Here is a 24,740-nt window from a genome sequence, read left to right on the forward strand (position 1 = left end):
AACAGGCAAAGCTGCCTGGAAATACAGCTTCAGTCTCTCAAGACAGACGTGGAAGAAACACTATAAATTCCCTGCGCTTAATTAGAATTTGGGTTAGTTGCTGAACGTAACCAATAGCAGGTGCTATAAAACCTGCAGTGCAGCTTGAGGTTACAGAGAGAGAACCTATCCTTGCACTGCACCATGGTGGATGATGGCCTGATATAGAATTTATTGGAAATTCAGTCTGTGACTGCTTCACAGAGCATATTTGTCTTGCTTCAAGATTAAGGAAAAACTGTGATCACCTGCAAGCTGTAACTACTGTGAAATCTGAGTGCAACCACAGAAGGCAACATTTCTGTTTAGACAAATGCTGTGCAGTCAAAAATGCCTGAGAGAACAGACCTGCAGTGGAGGCCCGGGGTTCAGAGGGTCCTTTTTGTTATTTAAATAATTCACAGGATGGTACTGATCAGAGAAGCAATTTACAGCTTTGATATGTGGATTATCATTTTCATTTCTGGCCTATTATGCCATTTCAAAGAGAATGGTATAATGTGAAAACAGGTTACAATTTTAGGAGTGACAAAAACAAAGAGTTGAATGTTTCAGAAATAATTTCTGTTGAACAGATTACTTTCAGTGGTTCTTTGCTTCTTTATATTCAATTGGCTGTGATTGTCTAAAATAGCCGAAGTGATACAGTCTATATTTTTCTAAGTCTGAAAATACTAAACCACAGTCCCCTAAACAACTACGTTCAAGTGGGTGAGCGGAGATGCTCATCTGCAACAAAAAGTATCAAACTCCTTATTTCTCCAAGGTTTCATTATAGAGAAGTATTATATTTCACCAGACATCAGTGAGAGCTGCAGAAGCAGAGCATCCCTAGAAGCAAGGCTTCCAGCTAAGTGGGCTGTTCTACCCAGCTCCAGGGCTCCTCTGGCTCACAGTGCCACTCGTCAGTATCACTGCTGCATCCATCTTCCAGTGTTAGTGATCTGTGTTATGTCCCTGAGATGTGGATGGATGGATGCCAACCAAAGAGCACTAAAATCAGATCTCCCCAACTGACTAGAGTTAACTTAAATTCTGCCCTTACCCATCATGTTTGTTCTTTTACTTGAAGAACATATAGACAGTAATGTTAAAAGGGTGGAGTTTTCATCTCCTGTTTTAAAAGAGACCTGGTCTACAACAAAGAAGTACATTTCCTCATGTTTTATTTTCTTCTCCAGCAGAAGAACAAATCAATCATTATCACTTTAAGTTGAAAGATCTTAACTACCTCTAAGTGGGATATTTGCAAAGTGTAGGAACAATTATTTATTAAATTATAGATTATTAGATACTATGAAGTTTCTTTGTAAATTGTGACTGTTTTTTTTTTTTTTTTTTTTATCTCATGAAGATACCACATACAACTTCTGAATCACACAACTTTAGAGATAAGGTGGTGTGAGCTGCTTGGATTTCAGATTAGAAAAAGACTGGGACCTTAAACATTGAGCAGTAGCCCACTTTTTGCATTAACAGTTCTTCATAACTGTTGCTATTTTCAGCTAGCAACAACTGTTGAATATTGGTGTAGTATTCCTTTGCAGGCTTTGGTTATGGCCAAACAATATATGATAAAATGAGGCCAGAGAAGAAGAGGTTTTTGTGTCTTTTCTCAAGCACTGAGCCCAGAGTAAGGGGTAAAAAATAGTTTAGCTTGTATTGCTAATAAGCCCATAACTGTGAGAATAATAATGATAAAAAAATACCACAGAGCTGACTATAAGGGTTCCAATTAAATAAAAAAGAAGGGCGAGAGTAGAAATAAATTTTGTGCTATGAGAATTAAAATATTCATAGGAAAGAGAAAGCAAGTTGTTAACTCTTGAAGTAGCCCTAGTGCGAACAGCAGATTGGATCTCCAGAGAACCCACCCAACATAAGTTACTCAGCAGCTCTCTAGTTTAGAGGTAGGGAGTACTATGTTGTTCTGGGGTAGTTGAAAGCGCATTCTCAAGGCAATCATTTGTACAAAGTGGAGTATCTCCAATAAGTGAGAGACAGAGTATGCCTCTGCTGGCAGGTATGCTTGGGCCTCAACACCTGCATCCTACTACTAGGACCACCCACACTTCTCCCCACCAGGTCTCGAAGGCATCTGGTTCTAGATAGGAAAATCCAGGCGCAAAATTCTATTGCAGTTCCACCTGAAAATAATTAAAAGCTCGAGAGAATTTTAATCGGATTGTACATTTTTGAGGTCTTTGGAGACAGTTTTAATTGGCTTGATCTTTTGCAGGCACTTTTAGTTAAAGCAAATTGAGCAAGAGCCAGCATTATCTTAGCTGGCAGCTCATGGTAAGATTTTAATGTAGTTCCAGCAGATACAAGACTCACAAACTTATCCTCGCAGTCAGCACAATCTGCCTGCATTCATATTTGCTAAACTGTTTCCAACTCAGTTAAAAAAGAATTTTTTTTTTTTTGACAAACTGTACAAAACTGTCTGTCAAAGAAGGGAATAAAATGTGATTTTAAATATCCCAAAGATACCTCCAAGCCATCTTATACATTTATGCATGACTATAGCATTGCACAGAGATGTTAGGAACCATCTCAAAAGTAAGATAGCTTAAGTGGCACAGGTTGTGCCAGGGAACACAATTTGCCCTCTCAACATCAAATATGTTTGTTATGGCAAGTCATCATATGCCAGAACCACAGCACATCATGGGATGCTAAGGCTGATGCCATATTTCAAACCCTTCAGATTTCTTCAACAGGGCTTTGGAAGTGGATGGCACCATGAAATCTAAAGAAGACTAAAGAAGAGCTAAAAAGAAAAAAAACAACAACAACAAAACAAGCAAAAACCTTTTAGCAACCCTCAATCCCCTGCAGGGGTTTCATGACAAGAGAATTTGATCTTGACCCCAAATCTGGCCATCAGTTTAAGCATGCACACATAAGCAAAATACACTGCATGGTGCTGGGGTGTGGGAACACCTTTCCTTGTTTTATTCGTGGTAACATGCAGCAGCTAAATAAAGTGAGCTAGATGTTGTATTGAGAGAGGAATGTTCTTCATATCTCAACCATTCTCTTCTCCAGGACCACAGAACCCTTAAGCAGAGGATCAGTACAACAAAAACATAGGAAAAGGAAAGAAACAGTGTATTTCCAATGAAGAAAGCTAATTCTTTGAGTGTGGTACTATACTGGTTCCGCTATGCTGTTGCTACTTGTAAAAAAAAAAATAAAATAAAAATTCAGCCAACCTTAGTTTTGGGATTATGTAACGAGAAAAAAAAAAAAAAAAACAAAAAACAGTACCATGTGTGTTTGTATGAACTTCCTGAGCCTCTCTTAGGTCTTCTACATGACAAATGTTCATGCATGTTTAGAGTCATTCACAGGCTAAAAATCCTCCCAGGCCTAACACAAATTAAAAAGATTTTTATTTTAAAATGGTTGCTACCCTAACTTACCCAGGAACGTATTTCCTGGCTTGTACAACACACACGTTGTATGTTATGGAGTACAGCACATAACAGCATGTTAAACTGGACATTCTCATTTCTGAAGAAACTGCAACAATGAGAAGCAGCACTATGCTCCCGCAGCCACCAGCAGTAACACTGCTCTCCTGCTTTTGCGAGCTCATGCCCTTCAGCGCTCAGATTCTTGTGTGTACGCACATCTCTCAGCATAGAATTTTTCACAAGAAAGAAAAAAAGAGAAGAAAAAGAGGAGCTACCTGCTTTCTGTTGCCATTAATTAGCCTATTTTACCTCAGTGCTAAAGCCATGAATCAGCATTACATAGCACTGGGCACTGCACAAATTGAACAAAAAATATTTCCCCCATCTCAAATATATTATAATTTAAGCCTGGAGGGCAAATGACAGCGAATGCTAAAATATCCTGGTGGGCAAAACTATAAACAACTGCAAATAAATTCAGTTCCAAATTTTCTTCAGTTTTCACTCAGTTCTCACTTGAGGAGAAAAACACTCCCATTGCCAACAGTGATAACCCTTAACTAAATGAGGATAGAGTTAATCTACCTTCCATGAAATCCCACACAACTTGTGAGCAAAATCAGGGCCATTTGTCTTGCCTGCCTCTGATGTCTGCCTCTCTCCCTCCACCTGTCTGAAGGAACTTTTCTATAAGCACTGGAAACAGTTTAAGCAATTTATCCAGAAAATAACTTGTTCGGGTGCACCAAATTGTAATCAGCATTGGGTATATAACGAGGTGTAAGACAGAAAACAACAAAAAATCAACAAACTAAGATATAGCTGGAAGTCAGAGTGAATGATGGAGGAGGAACTTTTATTGAATACATAAAAAGAAATAGAACAAGGTAAATGAGAAGTAAATATTTGCTAACAAACAGTGGTGTAAACAAGCTTTGGTGCTACATGTAAATTAAAAACAAACAGCTCGAGGAGCAGGGGCCTAACAAAGCCAGGACACCTATTGATTTCTGTCTCAGGTCTCTGTTCTGACTGAAACTTTTGCCACCGTGGGTGTTTTCTTAGTTCTCCTCTCTCCCTAATGAAGTACTAATTGTGACTGCCATCTAGTAAGAGATCCACTATTCTTCACCTTTGTCTACTTCCTTATTGTCATTGGCCTTGGAAAAACTTCATATTTTTGTGATTAGACTGCCCTTATTATATCGTATTGAAAGTAACTGATAGATTCAAAAAGCTTCTACCAAACAAGTGGATATGCAGGCAAATGCATCATGCTTCTGCCCAGCATGATCTTACAAGCTTCAATTCTCTTCAGGGAAGAGCCAATAAATAAATAAATAAATAAAATAAAAGAGAGCGGTGGGGGGGTAAAGGTTGAAAATTATTTAGTAGAATAACAAAAATATGGTATCAAAAGGGATCCAGTTACTCTTAAAAGACACAGTCATCTTCTGCTACCCTACATCCCATTTCCCATCCATGTAGTTCTACTCCCAGTTACACCCTGGTGGGCTTCAGTGCAGGATTTCTGAAACCTATAGCCAAGAACCATTTGGATGTAATGGCGATGCGGGCTATCAAACAAAAGCATTTGATCTCCAAATCACATGAACCAAACATTTTAATATGGCTAAATTTTGTTATCTTTAGAAAACAATGGTAAATCAAGAACTGCATAACGTTGCTGCACTGAAAGAGCAGAAGATACATAGAGTACTGTGTATCTATATTAGAAAGCAAAAATTGTCATGTGTTGACAGTTACTAAAAGGACCTAGATATAAGAGTCCTACTGCTACCATTCTGAGTTAAACAACCTCCACAACCAGCATTTGTCCTGTACCAGCACTCAGCACTGTTTCACAAGCAGAAGTCACCCCCCAATCAATGTCCCTGTTCTCCACCTATCACATTGCTTTCTCTGACCACAGTTCAAACTCTTCTGTGCAAAAAATTACTGGTAAGAAACTTACACACATTCCTACTTTTCACTATCTTCAAGATAACACTTTCTATGCAGTTTCACTTCTGTAATCATGTAAGTCTGGATCCTGGCACCGCTACAGTAATATCTGCTTCTGCCTGGTCTGAGAAACAAAATCTGGATTTCCTGGGCTCTGAAAGAAGGTAGGAACGTGCTGCCAAACTCCCACATGCATAAAAATGTTCATTTGGGCATCACTGCAGATACAGAGATGAGCTGAAGCATAGATTCTGTGCTTCCCACCTAAATTAACAGAGAACAGGCAATAACTGGGGCTACCCATAGACCTTCTGTGACAGCACTGCAAGCAGTGCAATATGAAGCAGAGGAGCAGAGAGCTGGAAGGAATCCCAGCACAGGGCACAGAGAGACTGGGAGCATATACTCCAACATACAGGAAACTATCACCTCTCCAAAAATCAACTCATTGGAAATCAGAAACATGCCCATGTAGAATTTCCTAAGGCCAGTTAATGGAGCTCAAATAACTCATTATTATTTCGTGACTTTGGTCTAGAACCTCAAAAATTCCTCCATTCTACTCTACCTCCCAGCCCTGTGGTTGCTCCTTTTCCAAGTTAGGTGAACACAGGAAGGGCACAGAAGGAACTGTTTTTTGAAGAACCGTTCTCTCCTCTGGTTGTTTATGGGTTGTAATTGAAACATTTCCAAATATATGCTTCTTGCAGAATATAGGATCTTTAACAACATAACTGCTGCATACAAGCAAAAATATAAAGAAATGGAAAACATAAAATCAGCCCAGCAAGAAGGTCCAACCACACAGAACATTGCTTTTTAAGACTAAATAAATCGCAAGGTAAATACCTAGCATAAACATCTGAAGTACATTGCTTACCACTCAAGAGATCACAGCAAATTTCCTGCATGCTGTGCTTGGTTTAAGAATTTAGTCATTGTGTTGCTAGGTCAGCTTTGCCAGGCTTTGCACTGGCTCCCAGCACTAAGCAACAGCTTGTTGCTTGCAGAGTCCTGGGTTGATCTTGGCCCAAGTACTCATCCTGTCTTCTGGCACAAGTTTAAATGAATTTTCAAAAAGATATTCAAGCTTCAATCTTTGTACACCCATCCCTATGGAGATGTTCATTTACTCTTAGTTGTAAGCAAGTTGCAGCATAAAGTATAAGGATGATTTTGAGCAGTTAGGTTCTTTAATTTCAGGTGCTTTTTTCTTTTTCTGAGTTGCACATCAGCCACAATCTTGTATATAAACTTACAGGGATTTTTAAAAGTACATTCAAATCAGTTTATGCAAGATCAAAATTAGAAGAGGGAAAACATTTGGCTTTTTCATTTTTAATTAAGAAAGTGCTGCATGATGGACATTTAATTTATACAGCTGTCCATTGGCAAACTGTTATTACAACATTCAGGTGAAATTGTCTTTTTGGCAGCTGTTCATTACTGAAAATTAGGTTACGTATACAATAATTGGATTTAGGATTTTTTATTTTATTTTTTTTAATAAGATGCAAGGAACAGAAATAACACCAAATGAATCGGAGCATGGATGCCTAATTACTAGCAATCGAAGCACAACAGATTATCTCATTCTTTGTCAGATGAGCTACATTAAATGACAGTGCAGGTCCAACTAGTAGCACATATTCAAAGTATGTTTATATATATACATACATACATATATATATATATACGTATGTATGCATGTGTGTGTGTACACAAGCACACACACGTCTACCTTCTGTATGACACTATCCCATTCAGACAAAGTTCTCTTGTCCTTGTTTGGACAAAAGAAAAGTGTAAACTGAAGTGCTTTAGATTTTCTAGAGCAGCACAAGCTATACCTAGCCACTATAAACCACAGTTCTCTCTTCTAACTCCACAGTCTTCTGATTACTAATCTCATAGACCAACTGGCAGAAAATGTAAAAAACTTTTGCTATGAAGAAAGAGAAGCAGCCAGAAGAAGCACCCTTTTACTATGCAGAGTTGCAGAGAATAACAGAGGCTATTTACAAAAATATGATAAACTCTCTCTTAAAGAAGATAGATAGCTAAAAGCACTGTTCTAACTCACAAGGGCACAGCAGAGGTGGACAATCACCTCCGTCTCCCTGCTGGCTACCCCTCTTCTGACTCAGTCTGGATTACTGTTGGCATACAAATAAATTGCTGTATATACAACGCGCTTCTTGCAAAGATGCTTTGTATAGAGTTACAGGATACTATAGGTTTTAAGAAGTGTCTGCAGACCATCCAGTCCAATCCCTGCTCACACCAGAACTAGTTCCTGAAGCTCAGTAAGCTTGTTCAGAAATTGAATGACCAAGGTCCCGAGCATCTCCCAGCTGATGTTGATGACAACCTCACAAACTCTCTTGGCAGCCCATTCTCATGTCTGATCTTTCTCATTTTCTGACCTTCCTTATTTTCTTTGCCTTTTGTTGTGTATCTGTGAGAGGCTGTGTGTTCCCTATGACTCCCACAGGGTAGGGTGGCAGGGTTCAAGAGCCCTTCCCTGCAGCTCTCCTGTTCTGAGGAGCCCAGAACTAGGCCCAGTACTCCAGATGGAATCTCATGAACACCGACTGGAGAAAACGAAAAGCTTCCATCCTGCGAGCACGTCCCGGTCTGCGATTGGGCTTGAGTGCCAGCAGGCTGCGCTGCTGTCCCGCATTCAGCTCTGAGCTCTCCAGTCCCGGACTCTGTCCTGCAGAGCTGCAGCCTACGACCTGGAACAGGGTCATTCCCTCCCAGATGCACGTGGGACTTGGCTTCCTGAGGTTTCTATCCGCCTGTTCCTCCAATCCAAAAATACTATGGAAGACAATACTGCAAATGAAGGTATGTACTTTACTCTCTTCTGGTGGAACTATTCTTTCAAGACCCACCTGAATGCCTTCCTGTGCAACTTACTGTAGGGAACATGCTTTAGCAGGAGGGTCGGACTTGATGATCTTCAGAAGTCCCTTCCAACTCCTACAGTGCTGTGATTCTGTGATCATAGAATGCAACTAAGGTTTGATGAGCAATGATTTCTCTTCCCTCAGCCACACTGGATGGTTCCAGCCACCTTCTCCCTAGAAAAACATCTTCTAGGATGTTTGTTCCATGATCTTCCCAGGAGCTGAGCCTAGACCAACCAGCTGGTAGATCCTTGGCTTCTCCTCTTTTTGAACATGATATTGTCCTTTCCCAGTAATCAAGAGCATCACCTGACTGCTACCACCTGCCTACGATGGTGATAGCGGCCTCACAATGACATTGGCCACTTCCCTTGGTGCCTGGGGATACATCCCGTCCTGTCCCATGATGGTGAGCATGGCCACTTTGACTCAGTGGCTCTCTGCTGCAGTGCATAACACTTCTGTCATAGAATCATTGAGGTTGAAAAGACCACTAAGATCATCTAGTCCAAACATCAATCCATGCCTGCGACCATACTAGACTATGCCCCACAGTGCCACATCTAGCCTTTAACTGAACACCTCCAGGGACAATGACTCCACCACCTCCCATGGCAGCTTGTTCCAATACAAATCTTTCAGAGAGGAAATTTTTCCTAATACCCAACATGAACCTCTGGTACAACTTAAGGCCATTACTTCTTGTCCTGTCAAAGTCCCCAGGCTCTGCCTCTAGGCAAAGCAAAAAGGCAGGGTGCAGACCAAAACTTGAGAGACATCTTGATCTCCCTTCAGATTCCCCTGCAATTCAGTTGCAGATCCCCCCCACACACAATAATTACACATGCACAAAATGACCAGGTTCTGCATGCACATCATCTGTCTCATTCTTGTAATCCACTGTACATGTACTGTCTGGTACTGTCTGGCTGCTGCCAACTGGCTGTGAGCAGACTACTCACTAAATCACAAGGTCCCATAAAACACAGGCAAGACACGCACTGCTGGCTCTGCTTGCCAGTGTTGAACATCTGACTGTTGAGTCCAAGGAACTAAATATGAAATATTCCTTAGTTTCTTGATATATAGTTTTATTTAATACTTGGAGTAAAAAGAATGGATTTTTTTTTTTTTAAGGAAATTTTTCATAATTTAGGGTTCACATTTCTAATGAAACTAAATAGATTGGTAGGATTCAAAGAAAACTGCAATCAAAGTTAGAAGTCTGAAACTATCAGAAATTGAAGTCAAACTGCTGTGCAATCATACTGCATATGATTATACATCTCACTTACTCATACTTTCTCCTTACCACTATCTCAATGGAGCACAAATACTGAAGTTTAAAGGGATGATAATCCTCTTATGCAATGCTTTTCTTAGAAACTCATGGATTTTAACTTTAAAGGTGAAAATGATAAAAACCACACCAAGCAGCTAATCTAACAGAGAAACGTGTTCTTTGTATCTAGCTTATGCCTAGCAGGTATAACAATACATACAAATTACATGTTATGTTAGTAGTGTAATAGCTTTATAGTGGTTTATAGGCAGATTCATGTAATATATTCATACAATTCAGCACAAGGGCAAAGCATACAGAGAACTCATGGGCACAACCAGGTAACCATGCATATGATGAAGACATCCTTCAGAACAAAATGTTACTTCACGCACCTGGAAGGGACACACTGTCAGTTCTCAGAATTAATTTCCACTGTTCTTCATCTAAAGGAAGACCTAAATTTTCAGTCAGTGCCCTTCTCACATGTACGAAGGTTATTTCTAGTAGAGCGAGCCTAATTTTCACCCACATTCATCACGGTAAAATGATACCTCAAGGATGGCCAACTTGGTTTGGCTTCACTTCACACCAAAACTAACTGATAGAATAAACGAGCACAAATCTATCTAACAGAATCTAAAACATCAAATTTTATTCCAGGAAGGACCAACTAAGAGCTCTTCTAAAGAAAAATGATATTAAGAAATCAATTTGTAAATAAAAAATAGTATTAATTTTACTCTATTTCTATCTTTATATTTGCAAGGATATGTACTAAATGTTCCTGAATTCACTAAATATTTTATTTCTTAATTAAACATAAAAGTAGTCAGTGACAAAGTAATTAAAATGAATAACTTACTGTTTTTAATGTATGGAAGTAACATTCAAAAGGAAATAGCATGATAGAAATCCTTTTTCTTGATTCATGAAAGTAATTAACGTGTATTTTATAAACTCAAAAGTTTATAAAATATGAGAATAAAATTATGAGAAATTAAATAGACAAAGTATATAACTAAATTTTTACATAATTGGGACTTCACCTTCGAGAACATAAAGGGGAAATTTACTGCTGAAAGTGGGCTATAAGGAACACAAAGTCATGGAATCAGTCATGGAATGACTTGGGCTGGAAGGGACCTTGACAATCATCCAGTTCTACCCCCGCTAACCATCCATAGCGCTAGAGTCTTCTTGGTGATATAAAGCTAAAGAATGAGAAAATTCTTGAACACTGCCATAGGAACTACTCCAGATGGATATGAGAAAATGTTTTGATTAAGCCCTGAAACAAGTTGCCCATAGAGACTGAGAACATCCATCTCTGTGGATAATGAAAACTCAGCTGAACAGAGCATACAAGCTTATATATGTACATTAACTATGGGTTTAAAGTTTCTTCTAGGTTTTGGAGAAGTATTTTCTTGACAGTATCACTCTCTGCTCAACCTTTTTCCCTCAGCCCTGAAACACTGCATATCTTGCACTTGGTTATGCATAAACCTTCAAGGGTTGCCGTAAGAGATGCTGTATCTTCCCTTAAAAGTGCATTTCATATCAACTTTTTCTCAGCTACCAAGGGAGAGGGAGAAACACCTGTTTGGAAACTGAGAAAAATGGAAGGCAAGGCTTTTCAAGGATGATATTGTTGACAAGAAACACTCAAGCAGAAGGATTCGTATTTGGAACTCCTTTTTCTTTTAGGGTATAATTATCTTTATGCTCAAATGAGAAGCATTCTAACTCTCTCAACAGCCTGTAGGAGTGAGAAATAGCAAAAACAAACCTGTTAAGTTTAAAAAAAATCATAACTATTTGAAAAGCCTTATTTACATGTGGGCCTCATTTTTGTTACACTTACAGTGTAAAGACAACCAATCATTAAGAGCTGAAACTTATAAACTTAAGTATGCATTAGAACATAAGAGCCCAGAGAAGGCCACGTGAGGGATTCAGAACAACCATTCCCTCTGATGTGCATCATAGCACCACCTCCGATAGGATTAATCAGGCTTTGGACCTCTAAAGAAGAAATAGCAACTACCCCAAGGCTCAGAAAATAAGCTAACTCTTCCTGTTATTGAGTTTGGTGCTTGATCAGTACTTGGAGTTATATTGCTGTTCTTTGTGTTCAGTTTGAAGTAGTAAGACTGAAGAAACACCATTCATTCATATTCCGTGCTTCAAGGTTCTCTTTGCAACTGGGAGGATTGAAGTTTAAAAGTGGTAAATTTAAGGACATTGCTGAAGGTCTTGGATTTATCACACTAAAACTGTCACATACTTCATGCCCTTTTACCTCTTGTGCTGTTACTGCTCTTGCAGATTGTTCTTTTTTTTCCCCTTCAAGTTCTGGTTATTCTTCTTCCCTCAAATAAATTATTGTTATATCCTGAATCTCCTTCTAACTGATGGTCAGCCTTGCATGCATCATTTTCCATTATATGTTACACATCAACAATGCAAATTATTGCTGACAACTTATTGACTCACTTGCCTCTAAAGATCTTGCTCCTTGTTTTGAAAGCTCATGTGAAAGAAGTCTAATTAATCATTCTGGATAGAAAATATATTTTATTTCCCAGGAAAAAAAAATAATAAAGAATGGACAAACATGTTTTACCTTGTACCTCAAACACTGCCTGATTCAGATTTCTGGCTTGACTTCACCCAGTCCCTCTGTCAACACAAATGTTAAAGCTTTCCAGTTTTTTTTGTTGTTGTTGTTGTTGTGAGAAATACATATGCTCACTCAGATTATTTCTCATTTACCTGTACAGCAGAAGGTCCTGACACTATTCTCAAGAGTATATCTGTGAGTACAGAGTAAACATTTAAATAAATAAGAATTCTGTTTGCATACCATCTGTAACAGGTCATGGTGTTGGATCCATAGATTTGGAGCCAACATACCTGGTTTGAAAGCAATAATCTACAAATGACACAAAAGATATCAAAGCAGCAGATCCTGATTTAGGTGGAATTGAACTCTACATCAGAAACATCACATTAGTACTTGTAACATCTTTCCTTTCTTTTGTCCAGATCACTACTGCTCAGAGCTGTGTTTCTTTAGGTTTGTCTTAGGGTGCTCTGTATTTTATTTCAAGAATTACATAAGCAAAATTATTTTATTTACTCTCATTCAAATTCTTACAATTACATTATTAATTCTTCAACCTCTGGTGTATTTAACAGGAAAAGGAATTTTCTTAAAAAGAGACATTTTAATATGCTCATACTTGCCACCAGATTCATCAAGGCTTTCTGGTAGATGTGTAAATAGGGAAGTGGCTTAAAACTGTACCCCAGATAAACATCTGCATTTTGTCTTTCATATCCTTTACTCTTGCTTTCAAGTGTTGAGTGTCTTTATGTCCTGGAAATGGGCAAGATGGAGTATTTTACTTGTAGCCCACAGGGATGAGTTTCTTGCTATCTTTTTTGCTGTAGGTCTCTTTCCAGATCCCAGTGCACATGCATTCATCTCTGTGAACAGACCAATTTTATCACCTTTTCACTGTTCCCACAACATAAAGCTTTGTCCTGAATTGACCAGGCCTCACTAAGGGCTGCAATTACACCCTGGAACTGAGTATCATTTGTTAGATTTTTAATGCTAACTTCAAGTATGATTTGATCTAAATAGCCTTATGTTTTCTAAGCCTGGTATTTGTCTGTCTCTATCCTATCTCAAAGCACGTTGCACGTTTCTGAGATGGTGGCAGAGAGGTACATCTCACCACATGAGGCAGGAGAACTGCATTGATTTCATCCTCCCACAGGATCCCACAGTCTGATATTAAGCCACAGAAACTTCCTTGGAAAACACATACAATGACTCAAAGGATGAGCATTCACCACAGAAACACAAAGGAAAATGGTGAGAGATGCTTATATTGTTACTCCTAAACTTCACACTCTGCTGTTTCTTTCAAACTATTAATGTTGAAACACTTTCATGAGTGACACAAAGGCTCACTCAAAAGATAAAGGTTTACCATCTTCCACTGGTAACTGAATAAACTGTTTCTCCTCTAACATAATGTTGGAAAACTGCACTATTTTATCAGAGTTTCAAGTATCCATTACAAAAATCTTACACCAACTTAGCTGCAATTTCCTCCCATCCCTCCTTTACTTTCCCCATAGAGCATCTGGGAATATGTACAAATACAGACCTGTTTGAAGAACCTTCTGTCATAGGAAAAAGGCACATCCTATATTTTACTGATACAAACATCATCCACAGTTTTTGGCTACAGATTATTAAACCTCAAGATATCATTTGACAAGCTTGATATTTTCCAGCTCTCGACCACTAGGGATTAAACCTAGATGAGATCCTCAGGCTGCCTTGCAACACCTGTTTAAAAGAGCTCAATAGATTCTGCTATGATTTGAAAGTCAGACTGTTTTCTGTAAATTAGGATGATGTTTCGACTTCTAAAAGGCATATAACTTCCAAAGAATCTACCTCTGATATTCTTCCAAAAGAGATACGCTAGATCAATTTATTTAAGAACTTCATTTTGAAAACTACAGTGTATGTTCTTTAAATATAGCTCTCCAGCCAGAATTAATGAAACACTGCATTACATGGAGCTCATGCAATCTGGCAGATAAATCTCTAGCCCTACAGAGGCTTACTGCAAGAATTGCAGTGATTTTACCAGGGTGAAGATTTCACCTGTTGTAAAATGATGGAATATTCTCCAATATATTGCAGCATACTTAAAGACTCTTCTATGTCCTATATATCACTTTCCTCAAAAGATCTTTATCACAATAATCTGAATATGAAAACTCTCACCAGTTAAACTGTTGAACCCAAGTAGTGTTAGGATTTGCTAAGAGAGAAGGTAGAATTTTGTTGTTCCTGGTAACAATACCTACTCAGCAGCTCTAGGACAGATTGGACTGCAAGATGTCATCCAGGAACACCATCCCTATTCTGAGGCATTTACTGTAAAAGTTAGCAACAGACATCTTGTCTCAGAAGAATTTTTGCTGTTAATCTATCAATAGATTATTATGATACATGACTTTGGGCTTGTTTTAATATTTAATAAGTGTACTGTATGTTGTCTTGGGACATAGCATTTATTGGATATGATTTACGGTTCGTTACTTGTAAAGAATCATCAATAAAACTACTGCCAGTAATTAAATGTTGCATATTTTGGTGTTCTGAGATGAGTAGTTATTAAAAATCAGAGCTGCATTAGAATCCATGTGACAAATTGAGTTGATTTTTTTTTGCACTGATATATCTATAACAATTTTTAAGGTACAGTGTTGTCAGCTAAGTACTCTTAGAGGGAAGTAAATCATCCTTTAATTATAAAATTCACAATTTATTTCCACAAAGTCTAGAAGTACCATGATTTATCATAGCTATGTATACTATTGCCTATCATTGCTAGATCTCAGTTGTTTTTTTTTATTATTATTATTATTTTTAATTTTTGGTGTTTTGAAAGGGTATCCACAGTGTCTTGACTGTAAAGAACCAAAATTATGTGAGGATAAAAACACAGCAGTGTCAAATGGAACAGCCAGAGTGATGGGTGTTAACTCCCAGGAACTGAGTATGTTCTCTGTCTTAAGATTCACACTGAATTCACTGAATTAGAAGGAAAATGACTAAAAAAAAAAATACTGTGTTGATATGAATATACTTTCACTGCTTGTATGCTTCATGCAAGCTAAATCTGAACTATATGTATCTGATTATATTAATACCTTGAGATTACCATTTTCTCTGAAATTAAAAATTGCTTTCAACTTTTCAACTCTTGTTTTTCTTATGATTCTTTAAACAGAGTAGTCATAGACACTAAAATCCACTGAATACAAAAAAAAAAAAAGCAAAGCTGCCAAAAGAGAAACATAAGTGGCCTGATGCATCCAAGTCCACTAAACTGGCACTCCTATTATTTCCATGCCAGGTGTTCAGGATGTCTAAACTAGGTTGTAAGGACTGATGATTCCAAAATGAGAAGAAACCCATCTGTTTATGAACTCTCAAACTCCAGGTGTGAGGCTTAAAATGCAATACACCCACATTCTTCTGCTTTATCACTGACGAGTTTGATAATGGCTGACAAGTCCCTTCCTGTTTGGAAAATTTCTGATAAAACATTCATATCCTGGCCCCATCAAGCTAAAGACCAGAGGGCCCTGAACTAAGTTCCCTCCAAATGAAGAAAGTGTTGATAAAACACATCTTTCTCAGCATTTTCAGAGAGTGAAGGTATTATGAGTCAAGAGTGCAGTTCATGGAGTGCATTCAAAAAGTCATCTTGAGATCCTCTTGGAGACTTTCACATACAAATATAAGTACTAAGTTTCAAGGATTTTCACAGATTGTTTACTAAGATTGTAGTATATTGACATTTTCCAGTATACTTGAGGAAAGTAGCTAATGAATATCCTGGTTTCTCAGCAAAGCAAGAGCTCTCCAAAAATAATGCATGGAAAACCTGTTCTATAAGAGTAGGATCTTCCGAAGACAAGCTATTATGAGGCTTTGAAATAGTTTCCTAATAAAGCTTTCTCTGTACTTAAACATAAGTGAAAGTTTGGGGCCTAAAATGAACAAAACATATGAAAACTGTTCAAGAGTTAATGCTCAGTTACCATTCAGTATTAAGCAAATGCTTATGTTCTTCACTAAATGAATACATTCTGAGAAATCAATATGTTAATGTTCTTTGGCATCTCACAATGTTGTCAGTATTAACAGAGTAAATCAAATGGTTTTCACTAGTCAAAACTTCCTTCCTATTCACACATATAAGTACCTTCAAGGTCTAATGTTAAACCCTCTAAGCGCTCAAGTGCTGGCATAGAACCATGCATCCAAAAAAAAAAAAGTGTCCCTACCTTATACCTTATTATACTTAAAAACCTATTCAGATAGAAGATAGTCTATTTTTAACAACCTACTTTTCCCTTCCTCTTTGATCTCTCTGAGAGCTGCTGACAAGTTAAGTTTTTTGATCATTGTTTAAAAGACAGAAAGGTTAACAGTTATATAAAAGAACTAATTCTTAAAACAATTTTCAGAGCCCATAGCAGTGCAGAGCTGAGGAGCACAGGCTCACTTAGGCTAAAAACAGAAATGCTTTTTGCAAGAACTTCCACTCACTAGATCAATCTCAAACTAGATATGGGAACCTTAAGAGAGAAAGGTGAAAGCCTGGAAAGTAGTTTATTGCAAGCACTTTATTCATTTGCCACCTGTGAAAAACCAGAACTACCATAATGCTTCCAGAATAACAAAGCTTTCAAAAATGAACTTCAGTTTTAAGCAAGCCAGAGACCTTTTCAGTGTGAATACAGACATTCTTAAAGCTACTTTCACATTTGAAATCACTGAAACTGTCCATATAAATATAAAATGTGAGACTCAGGTGGCAGGACTTCTAAGGTCTGATCCTCTGTCTCTGAACCTCAGGGCTCAGACCCTTATTTCCAAAATCCATCTGTTCAGCTTCCTTCCACAGTTAATGTGAAGAGCCTGTTAGCTTTTGCTAACAGCAGTCTAATGAATTTGAGCTCTTGAAGTGGGCCCCCAGGTAGGTGGGATGAGTTTTGGCCCACTTACACAAGGCTGGACACAATCCTTGACTTCTGCATCCTTTAAGCTGGCAATCAATATTTCAATAGCATTTCCATTATGATTTATTTAGCAAAATACAAATTCAACAAACATACCCTTTTCTCTGTCCTGATTTCCACAACACTGAATGCTGTTAGAAGACAAACTTTATTCATGCAAGGAAATGACATTTTAAAATAACAAAAAAAAAAAAAAAAGAAAATACCTTTGAACCTAAATTTTGTATTCATTTGACCTAAAAACATCCTAGTGAATGGACTTTCAATTCCATTTTGAAAAATAAATCAGAAAACTGAAAGCAAACAATCTACCTTTTGTCATAAAAATTGCTTACTTTAGAACTGCATTACTTTCTCCTACTTCGTTTTGTAATTTTTTCTCTATTTTGCACCAATGGAAACAGATAAAGAACTAATCTTTGTAAAAGAATAGCAAATAATTTCCCTTTCACTTTCTAGTTAACCTGTTCTATTTTCTTGTGGCATTTTTCAAGCCTATTCAAACCTGACCATACAAACATATTTTTGTAATGCATTTTCAAGCCTCAGTTATCACTACATAAAAACTTACGAAGATCCCATAATTAGACCTGTCACATTGAAATGAATTAATTTTCTGTAGCACAAAATCCTGCTGAAGAGTTCTTATACTGAAGGGAAAGTTTGAGCTTCTCATTATTTTAACTGCAATTAATTGGTTCAGGCGTTCTGTTTTTGAAGGCTGGAACTACAAAATCAGTAATTTCTGGACATTTTCATGTACATATCAAGAGTAAACAGTATGTTCATCCGAAATTCTCACTTTCTGCTGTGAATAACCTACTGAGGTTATTGTAGCTCCTTACATCAATCAGCAAGTATAGGATTATGGTCACAAGCATCATCTACTTCAGATACAAGCAGAGGTCACGATATCAGTATGTGAGCATGGATTCACAAAACAAGACACAGGCAGAAAAAGCACATCAGCTCCTCGCCAGCTCCACAGCCAGTGAAATTTATGAACAGGATGGATACGTGAGTGCCAAAAAGATCCCTAGCTGTTTTAGTCTTGTTGCTCTTGAAATAGCAGAGCATAGGAAAGGAAATATGATTTTCTAGTTACTTCTCTAAAATTGAAATATGTACCTCTGAACTACAGTATAATTCCTTGTAAACACAAGATTGAGTCGAATTATTCCATCGCTTTCCGTTTCAGGTTCTTTTATTAAATGAACCTCATAGTTTATCAGTCTCCCTGTTAAGATTGTGCACTCTTGGGTACAGCTAGAATCTCCTCAAACAACCATTTTACAAAACAACCATTCAAGGCACAGTCCTGTGATGTTAGCCTGGCTCTTTTGAGCCAGAAATACAGGCATGGAGTGATGCCAACTGCTAACATCAATTCAGCATCATGCCTGTTATCTTTTGTACTTCCTATTTTGTAGAGAGGTTGTAGGAGAATCTCAGTCCTCTCTCAAATGCTGTTCTAGTTCATATTGCTACAGAGGAATAGAAAAATATTCAGAAAACAAATAAAACGGTTGAATATATTTCCACCGCCCCCAAGACATCATCATTTGCAAGTCAACCTGTTCTGCAGTTAGACACCACCAGAACCAATTTCTCCTCATCTTCTCAAACAGCCATAAATATGCTAGTTCTCCATGCAGGGATTCAAGATGACATGCCCAAGATTTAGACCTTTCCCCTAGTGAGATGCGAGTGAGCAAGTATCACTGAGATTCTTCATAACTCTCTTTTCATTTGTTGCCTCTGCAGCCTCCAGGTCATACTGATCCAGTCATAAAACACCCATAATCACCCTTAGGCAATTTGTTCTGTTGAAAATAATTGAGATAAGAATTACAGGAAATTGCTTGATATTGGCAATAAAGTCATTTATTGTAATTGATTGTATAGCATGCCTTATGTTATTATGTGCTTCTGATTATTAGACTTCATAACTAAGTCAGCTCTAGCTGTGGAGAACCATGACCAATATGAACCATAAAAATAGGAGCAGCTGTAATCATTGATGTCCTCTGATCTTCTAAATGCACACTGGAAATTGTATTAGCCAAGATAACAGAAAGGGAAATGTCTTGTTTCAGAAATAGTATGAACATAATCAGATTTGTGAAACCAAATGATTATAATATGGGGCACTGTGCACTGAGAGCAAAGAAAAAAAGGTTTTATGAAATGCATTTCACTACTTGGTAAATGGCAGAAAATAAACCACAGGGACTTCATCCTTCACTGTTAGTGTGATTGCTATTCTTGACAACTCAATATAAATTTAGATTTCTCAGGTGCCACACATTGAAAATATGAAAAACAGAGAATGCTTCACAAAGTAGCTTCCAAATAGCCAGTTGCACTCTGAAGTTACCTTAGAAGAAAGGCTACACGGAAGTAAATCAGGTCAGTGAGAATCTGTTCTAAGCATTATTCTCTCCATAATCAAGTGATTATATCCTCACAACTTTCATATGCAAGTCCTTCATGTATTTTAATAACTCCTCTCTTAATCCTGGTATCTCTGCCCAACAAAGAGGCAAAAACAGTTTAGGTATTTTGCCTGCTTGAGAAACAAAAATTAAATATTGCTAAATATTGAGTTGAAAAGTTACTACTTGAAGTCAAAACACATGCCTTAGAGACACTGCTCTGCTGAGTCACACCACTTAGATATTATTTTTCCCCTATCTAGACCAACCATATATTCGTTATAGAGGTCCATAGCAAATACATCTGAAATAATGGCTTTAAGGCATATCTAACATGCATTTCAAGTGCTGAGCTGCCCAACTGAAACATAGATTTTGCCAAGCCATTGGGTTGTGAATTCACTATCAGTTCGTTTAACAACATACTCTGAGATACAAAAGCAAACAGAGAACGTAACCTCATTTTTCCAATATTTTGAATGCTATTCTGTATTTTTTCCTACTAATTACTATTAAGCTGTAAGCAGAAATCATATTGAAATGTTCCTTTTCTCCAAACATCGCTTAATGTTGTTTTGCATATCACCAGTCCTCTCATCTCTTTTCCATAGCTTCCAGCCCATCAGCATTCCTGGTTTACTTATGCCATGCTGATTTTTCTTGTGCAGCCCCTTAACAATGGAAAGGAATTCCTAATAGACACCCATATATTTACCATTATAAAGTTATGAAGATCTTCCTTCAATTCCTTTGCTCCTCTCAAAACTCTCCTTTCCTAGACATTACAGTATGCTCAGTGGAAGCTAAACTTCACTTTTGCTGATCCAACTCCTTTTCATGCAAATAAAATTAGTCTCATTGCTCCCTCTGTTTGCTGAATTCCATCAGTCAGTCAGCATGTGCTGTCTTAAGACTTTTTGTAAACATTAAGCTCAACACAGCACAAAAATATTTTTATTACATGCTCACAAAGATCCTAATATGTTAAAGAGCTGACCCATAGATAGATGATATGGAGGTTGTTGCAACCTAGATCATTAGCAATAGAGAAGCAGTTTTCTTTTTTCTGTTAGTTTTAAAGCTGTTGAAGTATTAGTTCTTTATTTCAGTCCAATTTTTAATCAAATATGCTCAGCAATTCCTTTTTCTTTTTAAATATACATTATCTTTAATAAAACAATAAGTTTGTGTTCTTGCTATTAAACACTGCCTTCCCTTTCACAAGGAAACCATTAATTTATAAGTCATAATGTGGATTCTCAGCTGCTTGGAAAAATCAGCAATAAAACAGCAGTACAGCTACACTCGTTACCCTATTTATAAATATGTTAAAATAATTTCCATATTAGAACATTTCAATTAATCTGTAGGCTTAGATGTCAATCTACATCAGGCTGTTAAAAATACTGAAAAAGGCCTTTTAGATCTATAATGCTAAAAAGATATTTTAAAAAATCCTGTGCCGTTGAAAGGCAGGAAATATTTTAATTATAAGCTTGATATTATTCAATCAGGCTCTTTCCAAATTAGGCAAGGTGAGTAGGAATATCAAATCAGATCTTGGAGTTTGACCCAGGAATTGTACCAGGTTACTGTTTATGCTTATGTAATTTATGAGGGGGCTGTCTGCTCCAATCAAAATATTTACTAGGCTAGTTAGCAAAGAACTTCTTGACTAAGACAAAATCTAATTTAGCATACCTTACATTCCCCGTAGCACATTTAGCAAGCTTTCTCAATTTAGGAACACTTCCTAGAGAAGAATTGAAAACAGTTAATCCAGAGATTTGTATTTCTGTCTAGCCAAATATTTTCAGCTACTCCTTACAAGTCGTTATTTATGTGTTTTAAAAAATATTCCTTTTGAAAAATTGTCTTTCAGGGTATTATCCACTGGTTCATAGACTTTAACACCCTCTGTGTGCTGATGTTTCACTAGGCAAGCTTCCAAAACGGGTTATAAAATACATATTCTTCAACAAGTTGATTTATATCAAAGAACAGCTGGGATGTAAAGAAAAGAGCCTAACAGAAGCAATGCAATACTGTGGTAGAAATTGGAAGAGTACAAAACTGAAAATACTTTGGTAACTTCCACCACACCTAGAAGGACCTCTGGTAAACAGATGAGTAGTTCTTAGACGGTCATGTGTGGAAATGCAGGTTTTCTATTTCCCCCCCCCCCCAATCAGCTTCCATGTACCGGTAGGTGCATGCTGGAGTGATTAAAAGTGTTGATGATAGAGTTCATATTGTGCAAAACAACACAGTAAATTTAGCTTTTGTCTTCTTGTGGGATTTGAAGCACACTCAACGACTTCGGAGCAGTTCCACACAAGAGCTAGTCAGTTTCACAACCTAGTTCTGCCAGCAGAGGATAGGTCCCACTGCTCCCCACCCTGCTTGTACCCAAGCACTGTTTGCACAGGTCTATTATTCATCAGACCTTTTTCCCCAGCTTCCTCATCAGAAGTCAGTTTAACTGACACTTTCAGCAGAAAAAAATCATCCAGCAAAAGCATGCAGCTTTCTGTTGGATTTATCAGATATTTGGGCTATCCCAAAGGGCCCCTGTGGCAGCTCCAGAAAATCATTAAGTCTTTATATGTAAAAGCATTCAGACTTGTGCACAGGGATAGCAAAATTCCTTAGGTCAATCGGTGAAGCTTCAAACCCTGCTGAAATCAATGAAAATTTACCAATGGCTTCATGAGAATATTGTATCACAGGCTAGAGCATAACTCACAGTGCCTACATCAATATCTAATGCAGGCAAATCAGCCACTACACATTTTTCAAGATGTGCATTGCCATAGTTTCCACTACAGCAACAGAAAGTAAATAGCGTGACGGGAGTCAATAGTTTTCACTCCTCATTAATAATATTTTCTAAAAATACACTATTGTGCTGGTAAACATATTTCAACATGCCATGAAATCACTGGCCAAAATGATGACTTCCAACAAATAAGAAAGTATTACTGTAAGTCTAATACTGTAATGATTACTAACAATACTGCTCATCACTCTCAAGGTGCAATTGCATGAGATGCCTAGTGCTAGTGCATCCACTTGGAGAATTTACCCCTGTAATTCTCTGCTTTAAGTCCAAAGACTAACCAGGCATAATTATTCTTCACCCTGGAGCTGTGAAGCAATCAGTTTCCAAAGGCCAAGAAAGGCCATGAAACTGATTATATTCTAAAAGGGAATTTATAACTTTTTAAAAAATATATATATATAATTATGGTTCTCCATAGAGAGATATATATATATTTACTGTTAGACAATGCTGCAGAGCAGTAAACTCCAGCAGAGAAGAACAAAACCTGACTGAGCACTCTGTATCACCATGCCCCAATAACCTTGTGAGCAATCTGCCTCTTCCCTCTTTGGGGTAACAGACTGGGTCCCAGCCCTGACATTAAAAAAGCAATAGCCAGGGCTAGAGACAGGTCAAAATCAACCTCAAAAACACATCCCCTCAAGCCAATTTCTTTTTCGGTCCAAGTAAGACTTTTGGTTCCCAAAGGCTCTTCCAGTCAGGACTGCACTGTTGTCCCAAGGAGGGATGCAGCCTGTGTCCTCCCCTGCCCCATGCACAGGGTCACCATTTGGGAAAAGGGAGATTAAAAACCGATCAACAGCCCTGACATGTGCTTAACCTAGCAGCAAGGGAAGAGGGTGGAGGCTGTCAGCCTTAATTAAGGGCCTGTTTTAAAAGCACTTTGCATTCCTTGCCTGAGATGTGCTTAACAAAAGCCAAGAGCTGTTGTTGTTATTAACAACTCGCAATATAAACACACTTGGCCTGATTTTCCTTCTCCTTACAATAGGCTTCAGGCTTGTTTAAGTCTCTATTCCATTGGAATAGGCAGGCTTTCTACTGTCAAGGCCAGAGGAGGCTCTAAGAGGTATAGTATGAGCATCTCCAGAAGAAAAGGCAGCAGGAATGAAAACTAGCTTGGTTAAGTGCTCCATTCCTTGCAGGCTGAGTATAGAATCAAAAGCAAACCAGTAGTACCAGGCTTTACCCATGCACACTTTTGCTACTTCAGTGAAAAAAACTGTCTTGCTTAGAAAATTATTTTTTCCAGTAATGCCTTTTTTTTTTTACTGTGTCAATTTGCTTATAATACAGACAGAGCTAATGAGACATCAAGGAGATTCTGCTAAGATACTTTGATCAAGAAAAAAATCCAAACAAAAAAAAAAAATAGACATGGCTCATCAGCCTGGGTCTTGCAAAGCTTTTCTCTAAAGCATTAAATAGATGGAGAAGAAAAAATCCAAACCTATCAACATATAAAATCAGTCCCAGAGGTTATGAGCTTTCATGTTCTGTTGATCACAGAAGGCCCTTTAGTTAGGCCTTGATCCTTTCAAGTAGCTGGAAATGAAAACATGTTGCAGAAGCAGCAGCTTCGATTAGACGTAATATCAAAAAAAAAAAGCTTGATAGCTCTTCCTTGATAACGAGAGGGAGAAAAAAAACAACCAAGTGCTCTGGAAGAATGCCATCCCACCCTGCCAGCTGACGTCAATAGAACAACAACACACATCTCAATATTTTAAAGTCAGATCAACCTGCAGACATAATTTTGCACCTTTTTCCTCTCCTCAGTGGCTCCTTCAGAGAGATGAAGCTAGTGCTTTTCTCTTTTCTTTATTGAAGAAATTTTTGATGTTTTTTTTTTCTCATTTTTTCAGCACACCAGAAAAAAAAAAATCAGTAAGAAAAGAAGGTGAAATTATTTTTTCCCCCTGCTACTTGCAAATTAGACTGAGGAAAAAAACCAGCTGGTAATGTTGCTTCTGTCAGAGAAGAGGTTCATAAGCTTATAGCAGGCAGATAGCATTAATTCAAGAGAGGAGAAATGTGAAGGAGCTTAAATGGTGGCTTCAGCCCTCATTCTGCTTACCACAGCTCGCTCTCTTCACAGTCATCTGGGGCCATGCCTTTGCTTCTGGGTTTTCTAATCAAGGCAGTTTATTGTCCAAAAATCTCGATACCATTTTGTATGTAAACAGAAAAAAATAAATGAAACAACAG

Source organism: Meleagris gallopavo, chromosome 2 (assembly GCF_905368555.1).
Source record: "Meleagris gallopavo chromosome 2, MGAL_WU_HG_1.1, whole genome shotgun sequence".
NCBI classification, from domain to species: Eukaryota; Metazoa; Chordata; class Aves; order Galliformes; family Phasianidae; genus Meleagris; species Meleagris gallopavo.